The sequence below is a fragment of the Macrobrachium nipponense genome, chromosome 10 (assembly GCF_015104395.2).
Source record: "Macrobrachium nipponense isolate FS-2020 chromosome 10, ASM1510439v2, whole genome shotgun sequence".
Taxonomy (NCBI): Eukaryota; Metazoa; Arthropoda; class Malacostraca; order Decapoda; family Palaemonidae; genus Macrobrachium; species Macrobrachium nipponense.
Genome location: NC_087204.1, coordinates 25903818 through 25918928, shown reverse-complemented (window position 1 = coordinate 25918928; position 15111 = coordinate 25903818). Strand labels below are relative to the sequence as shown.

The window sequence follows — 15111 nt, the reverse complement described above, 5'->3', positions numbered from 1 at the left end:
TTTATATATCATATATATTATATATATATATATATATATATATATATATAGATATATATATATTATAATATTATAGTGAGTAGATATATATATATATATGATAATAATTTCGTCCTCTTGCGGATTTGAACCGGCGCACAGAGAAGAAATCAGGACGAGTGCGCTGGTTCGAATCTACGAGAGGACGAAATTATCATCAACTCAAAATTCCCCTTCGGTTATCATATATGAAAATATATTAATTCCGAGGTGGAGCAAATTGGATATTAAAGGACATTTGTAGCTTAATGCTCTCTCTCTCTCTCTCTCTCTCAAACTGGAGTAGAAATCACAGTAAACCCATATCTATGAAAACTGAAGTTTATTTTTAAGAGAGACAAAATTAATGAGATTGAAATTAAATGAATGAAATAAACATAAGACACTGCCCTGAACCACCATTCCTCCTATAGGCACTATGTCGTTCATCCTACCAAAAAAAATCACACACCATACAAGTCCAGAAATCCCAAAAATGTATAGGTCATCTTTTACCGTCAAAGTTCCCTGTATATTGTGACCTCTTACCAATACATCTAAGAAACACAAAAAGAAAAAAAGAAAGAGCACTTTTAAAAATAAGCACGGGGAATAATATAGAAAGAAATAAAAATAAAGTAAAAATATAAATGACTCCAATGTACATGTCACAAGAAACAATAAAAAAAGATAGTTGCAAAATGCACATTATCAGAAATATGAGAAAGTTCAAATGGGCTTTGGAAATTATTTATTTTTTTATTTATTTATTTATTTTTATTTTTTATTTTTTGCTCACCTTCCTGGCACTCGACAGAAGTTCGAGCCTGGGACCTCCTCCGGGAAATCTGTGTCTACTAATCATTGATAATTGTCTCAGGAATCAAAATCTACCTTTCACTATAGTCCATTCACTTAAGGTAGACGTTTGCTTGGCGGCCTCTGATTGGCTGGTACTGGGAGGTACACTGCTCGCTCAGTCTCATTATTTTCGTCTGCGGCTTAGAAAACTAGCAATATGTTTATATTTCTTCAATAATCTCACGCTTTGCTCAAGATAGGTAAGTTTTGGTCATGCCAAAGGATTCGGCATTAATTGTACAATTAAGTCATCTTTTTCTGAAATCAATAAGACAAAACGCAAAGGAATTACAACAAGTAAAAGTGGAGAGAGAAGTACTATTTGATTCTTTATACCTGTTTTTATTTATCATTGGATTTTTAATAATTCATGTCATCAAGATAAAATAATACTTGTGTTTTCATGCAATACAATCACCCTCAATACGCTGGTGCCTTCAGATTTTAGATGCGTGTAATATGTGAAGAGAAAATTAAGAATATGTCTTATTATGTTGCATCCGTACTTGACTCGGCCTAAAAGGAAGTCAGTCTTCCTTAATTCTTTGTTGTTTATTACTTCACTGAGATTATTTCATATCACTCAAATAAGTTTGAAAATATATTCATATAATAAAATTAAAAACAAATATCCTGAAACAACCTGATTAAAGTTTATATGCTGAGTTGAAGAGTGCGAAGTATGTTCACAGATTTCAACGTCTTTGCTGGACTGAATTCCCCGCTTCCCGCCTAGATCTCGGCTAATGTTATCAGATGCATCCACCTGATCATATTATTGTCCTTATCAGATATGTCCAGACATACTGTATGATACTGGACTGAAAATGTTCGGCAGTCATAATGGGAATTCTGTGTATTTAATTAAATAATGTAATGATGTAACATGGTAAATATTGTTGAAACTGCAACCTCTTATATCACTAATTGGCAACTCAAATCTCTTGCTGAGATGACCAACACAACGACGCCTTGCAGATCATATTCTCTCGGCAATACCGTCAATTTGAATCATTTATGGATACAACATAAAAGAAATATTCTTCATTTTCTCTTCACATACTACATGCATCCAAAATCTGAAAGCACCAACGTATTAAGGGTGATTTTATTGTATGAAAATAAAAGTTTTATTTCATCTTGATCGTGTTAATGATGGAAAATCCGATGATAAGTAAAAAAAGGTATAAAGAATCAAATTTTTCTCTCTCCACTTTTACTCGTTGTAATTCCTTTGTGTTTTATCTTACTGATTTCAGAAAAAGATGACTTAATTGTACAATTAACACCGAATCATTTAGGCATGGCCAAAACTTTCCTAGCTTGAGGAAAGCGTGAGATTATTGAAGAAATATAAACATATTGCTAGTTTTCTAAGCCGCAGACGAAAATAATGAGACTGAGCGAGCGGCCTACCTCCCAGTACCAGCCAATTAGAGGCCGCCAAGCAAACGTCTCGTAGGCACAAGAATCTACCTTAAGTGAATGTGTAATGATTTCATATTAATTAGAATGTATTAGTTCATTCTATGGGTAGCAAAATGTTTTTGTGTTAATGTGATGACTCTTGTATTCCAGTAGGATCTTGCAGAATTTCTAAATAACAGTTAGTGTATAGCTGACATTGCTTTGACAACGCTTTGTATCATATCTTCGCTTGAATACACCTAGATCATCAGTTTGAAAAGGTAACGCCAACCGATGCCCCATTGGCAAAATACATGTTGACGTTCTCATGACAGTCTGTGCCTATGTCACAGACCTAGATCCGTACACTCGTGTGTTTGTGTAACATTGCAAAATATGTCACTCGAATAATCTTCTTGCAACAGAATTTGTTACAGTGTCATTAAAGAATTAAGGAAATTATTACAAAAAGGCATTAACTTATAAAGAACTTAGAGATGGTACGGATAAGAAAAAAGAGGGAAACAGGACAAAATAATTGTTTAAGAAAAGGATCGTTTTACACAAGCCGAAAACCTCTGTCACCCAAAGTACCAAAGGTTGAGTGACCGGTAAGGATATTTCCCAGACCACTCCGAGAGGTTGGAACTCCGAAAACCCATCATCACACCTCATTAATGCCCACACCAGCCTACTTCCCATGATTAATCGGCGTTCCCTTCGTGTGACAGATCAGAGAGAGCCATCTGGCATACGTTAGAAAGGAATTCTATGATTCCTTGTTTAAAAGAGGGAAAGTGTTAAACTCGAGAGCTCCTCCCATTCCCAAAGGTAGACCTATGGATTTCGACGAATCAAGAAGCACAGCCAGATAGTGGGACACCCCAGAAAATGTCTCAGCGAATGACCTACGAGATTGACCCAGGGATACACCCCCAAAAAGCCAAGGCATCAAGCAGGAGGCGTTTCCTAATTTAGAGTCTACGAATCACTGTAGAAGAAATGACAGGAAGGCGGTTTTGTATAAAGTCTGTAGCCACTAAGACACAAGAAGTCTTTCAGAAGATGCCACACCCAGTCAAAATCCAAAAATCCAAAGGCGGTGCTAAGAAGATATCATCCTAATAAAAAGGCCAGACAGAGAAAGAGAAGGACAGAAGAGAAAAGAAAACGACAGAGGGGAGAAGGGGGGAGAACGAGTGCAGACAGAAGAGTGGCGCAGCAGCTGAACAGAGTGAAGAAGAAAGACACAGAGACAAGCCAGAAAGAAGAATCCAGAGAAGAAGAATAAGCGCAAAGTGTGGTGTGCAAATCAATAGACAGTGATAAGTGACTAACGTAGTCAGTAAAATTCCCTCGTGCCCACTAACTCGTAATTGCAACAAGGTGCCTTTCAAAGAAATAAGTTTTATTAGTCCAAGAGCCCAGAAGGTGGGAAATTTATAAGAACTCCTAGCAAAGAATAAACACACATAAGGACAAATCAATTTACTTTCTCCCAAAATTATAACTTTTAGCTAATTCCAGAGTGAGAACATTCAGCAAGGTAAGAAAATTTACAGCCTCCAAATCGGTGCACGTTACCTTAGGGCACAATTGTATATGAGACTTCTATCATACCTCTTCGCTGGAAGACCTATTCAAATCTTCCTGTCGTTATCATTGTGATGTAAACTTGTTAAATATAACTAGTTATTTCACTATGTGTTTTACCGACTCCAAACCTACCTACAAGAAACAACGATAGATGGAGACTTAGAAGAAATATCATCACAGACATGATACTTGTCTAAGATGTGATATATACAAACAGATACTTGTAAATATTATCGCAGGTCAGAAAATAACCAACGGGGTGCCTTGTTAGTCAAACAATTGCAAGGCAACACCCTAAAAAATGGACTTTAATTTCATCCACCGAACCAACTTACGCACACACTTCCGCTCGTTGCGAGATGATTCTGTGGCGTTTCTCACGGTCGATTCAAGGAGAAACCTGGTCAGCAAGTTTTCACCAATGGGTGCGTTTCTTTCTTTGTCCCCGTGGGGAGCCTGTGTCGAGAGCTGACTTCGTCAGCATTGACAAATGTACATTTGTAAGCTCTGACACCTTCGTTCCTTTGCCGATCATAAGATCTCGGGCGGAAGAATGATTTACGAACGTTACCTAATCAGAGAGAGAGAGAGAGAGAGAGAGAAGAGAGAGAGAGAGAGAGAGAGAGAGGGTATTCAAATTCAAACTTTACCTTTAACTAAAAATAAGAGTTTAATGTTCAACGCCGTCCTGTAACTCGATGGCAGTGGAGCATAACTTTCCCGTGATAGATGAAGGTCCTCTACCAACAGCAGATCTCGGGTCACCTAAAAAAAAAAATAATTGCTATGGACAATTTTCTTCAATCACAAAAATAATACAAATTAAAACAAAGTGTGATCCAACCTCCAGCTTACTCGCACGTGTGCAAGCTTTTCCCCTCGCGCATAAGTTTTAAACATTATATTCCTTACTTAACGTAAGATAAAACTTGATAAAATCTACGGTCAAATAGAGCCTTGTTTCACCAACGAAAATTGAAACAAACCCTTTATATTTCATTAGAAATAATTTTTCTGCACTGTTTAACATGCACGTTATTTATCTCTTACGTTTTCATTCTAATACATAAATCATGAATATAATATCCTAAAATTCCTGTAACTTTAATTCAACGCAAAACACCTTTTTAAGACCTTTTTAGGCTTTTCCATGGGGCTTTCCTAGCCCTCACCCCCCCATAACAACAAAATCAAAGTAGATTGTAAGGCTTAATCCCCGAGTAAGCGAAACTTATATCACCGGTTAGTCTAAGTAATTTCTACGGCTTTAAGGTGTTATTTTGTTTTAAAATTTCTGTAACTTTAATTCAAGGTGAAACACCTTTTTAAGACTTTTATTTTATTTTATTTTATTTTTTTTTTCATTTATTATTTTTTTAGTGTCTTCCATAGACTTTTCCTACCTCCCCATTAAGAACACCAACAACAAAATAGTTTGCAGGCTTACTCCCCGGGTAAGCGAGAAAACAAAAACAAAAACATAATTTAAAAAGAACAAAGCAAAGTGCAGCAACATCCTTCCAACAAATGAAATAGGAAATCTTTAACTCAAGAAGGTAAAATATTCCTAATACAAAAGTTTAGCTGAAATTTCTTAGAAGCACCATGGAGTGAATGGAGCGAAGATGACACAACCAAAACCCAAAATAATTGCAATATCGAACGTCTGAACAAAGGAAGCAATTAATTAGTTCAAGTCATTCTGTGTTTCCCGTTACATAAACAAAAGATGAAGCTCCTTTCACATTATTATTATTATTATTATTATTATTATTATTATTATTATTATTATTATTATTATTATTATTATTACTCTGCTTCCTATTACATAAGAAAAGCTGCATTAAGACAATTATTATTATTATTAGTATTTTATTAAAAGTAATGGTTACTTCAGCAGCGTTACACTTGTAGAGATTCTTCTCTATTTTGCGAATAACACAGATAAACTATGATACCATAGTCATCAAAGTCATTAACAATTTTCACTCTCTCCCTCTCTCTCTCTTTCTTAAAGCGAGCTTTCGTCTGGAGATGTCTGGCAGCTCCAGACGAAAGCTCGCTTTAAGAAAGAGAGAGAGAGAGAATTGTTAATGACTTTGATGACTATGGTATCATAGTTTATCTGTAAAATTCAAATATATATACACCTGTTTTGGCCCTGTATTTGACCATGACCCCTATAGGAGCTCTACTAGCCTGTTTAAGTAGCACGGAAAAAAGCCGCTATTCGCAAAATAGAGAAGAATCTCTACAAGTGTAACGCTGCTGAAGTAGCCATTACTTTTAATAAAGTATGCTTGAGAGAGGGTCTGCTTCCTAAGTACACTAATATTATTATTATTATTATTATTATTATTATTATTATTATTACATAAGGAAAATTTACTTTTAGATACACATTAACAAAAGATCTAGCTCCATTATTATTATTATTATTATTATTATTATTATTATTATTATTATTATTATTATTATTATTATTCAAATGGAACAAACTCAACAAAGGGGCCACTGTCTTGAAAGTCAAGCTGCCAAAGTAAGCGGAGATACAGAAAGTAGAGCTCTCGCTTATTAATAAAGAAAAACAAATTAATTGATAGATTAAATTTTATTAAAAATGAAGGAGAATAATACTAAAGGCGTTACTGTCATCAGCTGCAATATTTATGGCTAACATAAGCAAACTTATACAGAAGTTGTAAGCTCTACCACCGCTTACTTAATCTCCATCCAAATGATTATACCAAAGGTACGAACAACCTCAAACCTCACCTGTGACGTTTGCTGGGACAAAGGAACCTCTTCTCACCAGGAGGGTAATTCAGTAACTCCCTCCGTGCATTTTTTCGCTGATGTCAGCGGAACCGAATACCCCGGTATGTGCCTCGTCGTACGTGCTTGGTCAGCGTTCCTCGATAAGATCAACGGCATCACAGCAGAGGTCGCGGGGTTACTGAAATACGAAGTCTGCCATTAATCACGTGTTCGACACCAGACTATATACTTTGCTAGACACAACACCCAACGTACAGTCACCTTCTCAATTATATTCATTAGTATTACGGCTCAATTTTGTTCTAAAATAACAACAAAGACATTCGTTTCCGTCAGTGGAATTTACATGACGTCGAACTTGAAAAGAACATTTTATTTCAGAGAAACCTTTATACCACAGCATTCCAACGCTAGGCGTAGGATGAAATAATATCGTTTTCTCACGTGACCCACTAATTACTATCATAATGTTATAATGTCATGTCTGTACTCAATCTCGATCTCAGTAGTGTGCAGAGAATGACAAAACTGATCAAATCTAAGCGGTACATTAAGATGATCCAATGAGTGAGCTCCACATCAAGTACAGTCTATATATGGCACGGATCGACTTCAAGGAATGTATGTACAACTAGGCTATCAAGCCAAGTACACACACACACACACACAGTCCAAGTGGCTCTTCAATACTGAAAGGAAGACTTTGACTGAAAGAATACGCAGCCTCCCAGTCGGTATCCATCAGCCTCTCGTGAACGCTCCACTAAGGGGACCCGTATACTGAACGATTGCCTGAACGAATGTCTGTATCGTTCGTAAAAACATTGTGTCTGGGGTTGTCTGAATGCAAAAGTGGGCAGCGTTGCAAAAGTGGGAGGAGTTTCGTGTCTGAACGATCTCAGCTGAAATCTGTCACGACCAGGTTGCTTGCTTGCTTGCGACTAAAGTCTGTCATACACAGGTCGTTCGATGTATGTGTTTGTCTGCCGATATAACGCTATCGCGTGCGTCTCTTTCTAATAGAAATTATGCCATGTCTTCCCGAGAAAAAATCTTTGTTCAGACTGAAGTCGGTGCGGAGATCGTTCTCAAATTGTTGGTTTTTAATGTCTCCACACTAAAGAGGGAGCCGTTTGTGCTTGTAAACATATTTGTCCCCCAACCCCTTTCTTTTTTAATGTCGATATTGATCTGTTATTACCAGCGCTCAATGGTCAGACTAAGAAATGCAAACAGGGAGAGATTGACGTTCGAAACCGTTTGTGCTTGTAAACATTTGTTCTCCGCACACCGCCCACCCCCCCTTTTTTTTTTCTTCCAAATGTCGATACTGATCTGCTATCAAAAGAGCTCAATGGGTCAGACTAAGAAATGCAAACAGAGAGAGAGAGAGAGAGAGAGAGAGAGAGAGAAGTCAAGTGGTTACTGTGGTGATTACGAATGTTTACGCGCGCGCAAGGGAGACACGACAAAGGAAAATATCTTTGGCAAGTTTTCTTGGAAGAACCTGACGTTTTTTTTATAATTTTATAAGATTTTATAATTTCTAAAGAAATTATAAAATTTTAGTAGATAATGGGTCTAATTACAACGGATTTTTACTATTTGAAATATAACGTTTTCGAACCATGTCATCTTATTTATTTTGTAATCTGTCGATCTAAAACCAGATTCATCATCAGTAATAAGTTGCGGAATAGAATAGAATATAGAATTGGACCAAAAGCCCAAGCGCTGGGACCTATGAGGAAAAGTAAGAAAGTACGATGGAAGAAGAGAATACGAACGGAGGTACGTACGGTTTGCAACTAGGGGTCGAAGGGACGCTGCAAAGAACCTCAAGTATTCGCCTACAGTGCACCACATGAGGTTACAGGACTTAATCTTGAAAACTTATGCAGTTCTGACTCCGTCATGGGATTACGAATTGGATGATAATAATTGGAGTCGTATTCCCTTAACCTACGTTTCTCGAACAAGAAAGATTTATGCGACATTCTGGCAAAAGAAGCTTATTGTTTGTATACCAACGGGGTACCCCGGTGGGTGGGTACGGGGCAGGGGGCGGACTTGCAAGAACTTTCATTAAATGAGGAAGTAGAATTTGTTGTTGTTGCTGTTGTTGTTCTCGAGCAATTTAAATGTTGAAATGAGTTGCCACGAAACTACTACTGAGCTGGAATTCGTCGGCACCATTTTGTAATCTGATGAATAAAACGGATAAGAAACTGCAGTCCACTTTTGGTTGGGAGGAATGTTATAAGGTACAGGAATATATAAAAGCGCCGAAACCTAACGAGGTCAGTCAATCCTGGGCGTAACAGGAAGAGAACGTCGCAGTTTGCCTACCCATGAACCATAGTAGGCAAAACAGGAAGTCTGACTTTCGTCTCCAATCAGCGATAGCGAAGTTTGTTTAGACTCGGAGGGAAACCAACAGGAAATAACAAAATCCGACTTAAAACCAGAAGTAGTAAAGCATCCACTTCTCTGGCTCAGCGATGTATCTGAGCCAGAAAAGCGGATGATAAGAAAACTAGAAAAAAAAACTATAAAATCAACTCGCTTAATTCTGCCATTCTCTTCAATAGAATTTGCCTGAAAAAGGATCTTTTGCCAATAATAATAATAATAATAATAATAATAATAATAATAATAATAATAATAATAATAATAATAATAATAAATCATTGAGTTAATTTTTCATCGATTCTTCTCAGTTTCTCTTCAAAGCTGATATAGGACAGCAATTGGCCAATGGCTATGCTTCAGTAAAGAGAAATATATTAGCAGCGTTTATAGAGTTAAAAAAAAACTGCTTTACAAACGCTCTTGATATATTTCTCTTTACCGAAACAAGAACGTTGGCCAGTTATTATCCAATTTTAACGTAGAAGAGAAAAGATTTACGAGGAAAATTGAGAAGACAAAAATGAAATCAACTCGCATGATGCAGCCACCGTTTCTAATATAATTATAAATATAATAATAATAATAATAATAATACTTTTTCTACGTTTTCATTCACTAAATCTCACTTGTAAGTAGGAGAACTTCTCCATATCAGGAAAGAAAGCAGGCCTACAGCCAAACCAAAATGACTGCCAAGATGTAGTAGAATCCGAGTCAGTTCTCAATGCATCATTGTCCTGGCCAGTTAGGCCTACTATGGATGTGACACCTGCCATGAACAGACCTCTTTTTCTCTCCAGTTAGGCCTACTATGTATGTGACACCTGCCATGAATAGACCTCTTTTTCTCTAAGCTATGAATCACCTTTATAACAGACTCCCTTTATGTTACCGCTCTGAATCACGTTCTTGCAATTTTAGTTTCCTGTAAAAGAAATCAATATTGCCTGCTTTGTCTGCCCACCGTCCGCCCTAAGATCTAAAAAAAACTAATGAGGCTAGAGGGTTGTGAATTGGCATTTTCATCATCCACTTTCCAATCATCAAACATACCAAATTGCAACCCTCTAGCCTCGTAGTTTTTATTTTATTTAAGATTAAATTCAGCCATGGATCGTGCATCTAGCAGCGCTTTCCGGAGCCATGGGACGCGCCCTCACTCGACCGCATCTGGTGAGCAACTGGAGCTGCCGGTGCCGGTCATAGTTGATGGTTTTACTCGGCATTACACGTCGTACAGAAAACTCGATTGCGCCGGAGAAACTTCGGCTCGTTTTTCACTGTTTCATTACGAACATTCTCCCCTCTGTCGATACGAGATGCGATCACACGTTAATCCGTTATGACAACAGAGAAGGATAAGGACGGTACCTAACACATACATACTGAAGATAATATAGGTAATACAATGCGATAAAAAAAAATATTGTTATTGGCTCCTCAGAGACTGCAAATGATGTCGGCGTTGTCCCGGGACGACCTCTGTTTCCTGGAAAACCCTTGGTTGTGGGAACTCGGAAGGATAATAGGAGTTTATGACCGGATTAAAGTGCTTCACCCTGAAAACAACGATATCTACTTTGATTTACAAGTGACTCCGTTTTAAAGTAATGTACGCATATGTATGCATGTGTATATATATATATATATAGATATTATATATCTATATATATATATCTTATGATTAATATATATATATATGTCAAGGAGCACTTCAGGAAAATATGTAAAACACAAACACCAACCTTAAATAGTTGCAACTTTTCACTCAAAAAAGAAAGGCCTGTTACGAACTTACGTGGCTGCCATAAACAATAACAATAATTTCATGCTCAGATTCCACTCACAATCGCTTATCCCTACACTAAAAAGAAATTAAACAAAGTGAGTGACCATTATCCAACTTAAAAGTTACGTTACTGTATTGCAATTAAACTCGCGATCGAGAGAGAGAGAGAGAGAGAGAGAGAGACGCAGCCTCCCTGACAAAGCAAGGTCTCTAAGTCGAACGAATGCATTTCCTTTTACTGCGTATCTTATGGCGTTCATATAGGCGTGAAAAGGGCATACCAGGGCGAATGGGGGCCCCTTGGTTGCGCAATGCGTTCAAGACGTCAAGGCCTATCTATACCTTGAAGACGTAAACATAGTTTGATAACGTACAGCTAACCACATACGAGTCGATAAGCCCTCCTTCGATAAATTGAAAGGGTTAAGAGATAATTTATTAGTCGCCCTCTATAGGGACCTCGTTTTCTGTTGCGTCGCGAACATGTTTGACCAAATGATTAGAAAACAAACAATCTATCTCCGTGGTTTGAAGTTGAACGACGGAGTTGTCCTCACGGGCAGAACAAACCTCCTCCTCTCCTCTCTCTCTCTCTCTCTCTCTCTCTCTCTCTCTCTCTCTCTCTCTCTATTTGGTTTGAAAGTATATGTTACTTTTCATCAACGAATTATACATTATTTAAATATATTATCTTTAAATATGGGAATCTGAACATAAAAACTTACATTCTACAACATCATTGACAGCTTCTGGGAGAAATTAACTGTACTACATTATATATATATATATATATATACTATATATATATATATATATATATATATAAAATGTGTGCGTGTTAACGCATGTTTATAGAAATTTATTATTGGAATATTGCAGTGTGGGTTTTCACATCATTCGTGATAAACTTGCATATTAATGTGTGTCCTTATCGTGCTCCGATACCAACTATTTTAAAAACAGTTTTGTGCGTTCGGTGCTGAAGTAAAATGATTTTTCCTTGATACATTTACAGTGTCTTAATAGCTGTCACAATTTTCGGAGACTTTTGGGAGACGACGCCACGAATTCATAAACGGAACTTTGTCCTTTGGTAGATATTATGTTCACGAATTTTATCTATCAATTCCACAACTGTACTCTTCGATTCGTCGGCACTAAGCACTACACGATTCACGCATCGCACTCTGTAACTTCTCCCTTGATTGATGTCCTATTCGTGTCCTATTCGCTACTGTTCTAGTCCGCTTCAAGTTCAAACTCGCCTCTCTCTCTCTCTCTCTCTCTCTCTCTCTCTCTCTCTCTCTCTCTCTCTCTCTCTGAGGGTGCAAATCGTTGCCAAATTTTAATACCGTTTTCTCTTGTTTCACTCTCTGTAGTTTGTCTCATCCGATTTCTTGGGTAGATTGATTCGTTGCGTATCGTTCAATTCATCACAAATCAGACGAATAAACACGTCTGTGTCCGCGACTTTTTGTTCTGGCGACGGCAGGACCTCCTGAGAGGGGACAAAGATCCTTTTGACCGGCGAACGGATTGCATTAGACGCTGACTTTGCATATCAGGTGATGAATGTGACTACGTGCTGACCTTTCACGTTCTTCTCTCTGTATGTTTACGTATAGTCTTAAATAATAACGTTCCATTATAGCCTCGAATCTTTTTTTTCTTTTTTTCGTCGTCCTCTCGTGGATTCGAACCAGCGGACAGAGGCGAAATCAGGACTTCAGTGACATTACCGACCGACTCGGGTGGCGCTCCCCGACCCCGCCCCCTCCTGGTGAAATGAGGTGATGTTCTTACCATCGTTAGACCGAACCAGAGGCAGTGCAAGCCGAAAGGTGAATATACATAGTTACGTACAACAGTGGTTATCTCGGTGTGCTCCCCGCAGCTTTCCTGTGGAAGCTGATAATAAGGTGTATGTCACACGTGCCCCGTGCGATGGCGTCTTCAACCTTTTTGAGGTTTATGGCCTACTTTAGATATCTCCAAATACCCATAGCCCACTGCTTCAGATTTAGAATAGGAATTGATCAAAATCATGTTCTCCAAATTAGCGATATAATGCTCCTCCCTCCTATTCATATGTACATAATAGAGTGGACGTAATTACAGCCTCCTGGCTGGACCACTGCATCACATCTCCACAACTTCATGATTCTATTATGACCTGCAATATTCGCTACGATCTTGCGACGGGCTACGATCACATCCCATTACAGGTGTCATTCAGTACCCCATCCCTCCCTACCGTGAACCCCCTAACTGACCGCCCACCAGCGGTAAGCTGGGATTTTATAAACCAACAAAACCAGATACTTTAGGGCGACCACGGAAACCAGGTTGCGGTCAATAGTTCAACCTGCAGACGCCCTACTTTGTACCAACACAAATTGTAGAAATGACCACCGTAGGAGGGATCTGAATGAATTCTATTCGAACATAATCTCCGCTATGCTTGCTTCGGGCAGGGCTGCCTATAGATTTCGTCAAGGTAATTCTCGTAATATACCTGGATGGAATGACTTGGTTAAAGACCTGTATACATACACACAAGAAATGTTTTTGCTGTGGAGGCAAAATGGTAGCCTGAGGGAAGGACACACTGCATACTAATGAGACAGGCGAGATCGCAGTTCAAACTTGCTCTTAAGCACTGCAGATTAAATGAAAAACAACTAAGAGCCGATGCAGTGCCTAGAAACTTAGAATCTGGTGACTATTCCTCGTCTTTGGAAAGATATCCAGTTCTTAAATCCCAAAACTAAAAAGCTATCACAAAGAGCAGGGGAAGCAGTCGGAGACGAAGCTATCGCAAGTATGTGGGCCGATCACTTCAACAATATCCTGAATTGCATAAATGATCAAGATTCCCGAAGGAATGTAGATAAACTCCTTACTGACAACATTCAATTTCATTTTGCAGACCGTATTACGCCAGGTAACATCAGCGATGCCATAAACAGCCTACCTAATAATAAATCGCCCGGCTGTGATTGTCTTCTCGCAGAGGCTTTCAAATTCTCCCATCCGACAATTTACATTTTGCTAGCTGCCCTATTCAATGCGTGCATAATTCACCAGTTTCTTCCCGACTCCTTACTTTTAGTTCACTTGATGCCATTAATCAAAAACAAGCTAAAGGATGCAGCTGACCCTGGCAACCACCGGCCGATTGCAATCAATCGCCCTCGAAGATACTTGAGTTAGTTCTTCTAGTGAGACTTCTCCCCTTTCTACACACCACTGACAACCAGTTCGGGTTTAAAGCAAACCACTCAGGCGACACCTGCATCTACATACTGAAAGAAATGCTGAACTACTACCTACCATCAGCCTCTTGTTTTCCTTTGCTTTGTGGATGTGAGAAAAGTATTTGACAGAGTAAACTACCTGAAGCTCTTCCTGAAGAGCATAAAAGACACACACCCCTATATCTAATTGTCATTTTACATTGCTGGTTCTCCACAGCAATTCTGTGTCAAATGGGGTAACGTACTATCGTACACTATCGGCTCCCTAAACGGGCTTCGGCAAGGGAGCATGCTCTCTCCATACTTGTTTAATACGTACACAGATGCCTTGAATGTCAAATTGAACTCACTCCCAATCGGATGCACTGTCAATGAAACAACTATAAGCAACCTCTGTTACGCCGATGATATGGTTCTGATTTCCCCATCAGTGCAAGGTCTCCAACGACTCATCGACACTTCCCGCCAATATGCAGAGGTTTTTGATATAATTTACAACGAAACCAAGACCCAGTGCATGTCGCTGCTCTCGAGATCGCTTAAGCATATTGCAGAACCACAAACTTTCCTCGGAAACCATCGTCTGGAATTTGTGCACGAATTTCCGTATTTGGGTCACATTATCACCGACGACCTAAAAGATACGGCAGACATTGAACAGAGGCGTCGTAAACTATGTGCAACTAGCAACATGATTGCAAGGAGGTTTGCCTTCTGTCACCGAGACGTGAAACTACTGCTTTTCCCCTCGTACTGCTACAGTATCTATGGGTGTTCCCTCTGGACGAACTATACCCGAGAGACCATGAGACGTATCACTGTTTCACTGTTATGAACAATGACATTTCGAGACGCCTCACAAACACTCCCCGCTACCACTACGCCACACAGATGTTCATAGAAAACGCCTGGACAATTTAAAAATCATTGTAAGGCGAACAATGTCCAGTCTGGTAACCCGAGTGAGGAACAGCAGCAACTCGCTCATACATC

At 38.6% G+C, this 15111-nt stretch overlaps 1 protein-coding gene across 5 annotated transcripts in view; it reads right to left on the bottom strand.

The window, feature by feature from the left end:
- LOC135223493 (uncharacterized) overlaps positions 1 to 15111 on the bottom strand; it is a 59178-nt gene that overhangs the window by 18017 nt on the left and 26050 nt on the right. Inside the window, exons 1-3 of one of the 5 annotated variants that reach the window (XM_064261931.1) lie at positions 7048 to 7808; positions 6658 to 6838; positions 4533 to 4647 (exon numbers count right to left, since the gene is read on the bottom strand). The gene's annotated coding sequence lies outside the window, so the exon portion shown is untranslated. Of the gene's footprint in view, positions 1 to 4532; positions 4648 to 6657; positions 6839 to 7047; positions 7809 to 15111 lie in introns of those variants that run through there. The other 4 variants (XM_064261933.1, XM_064261935.1, XM_064261934.1 and 1 more) reach the window with 4 other exon arrangements.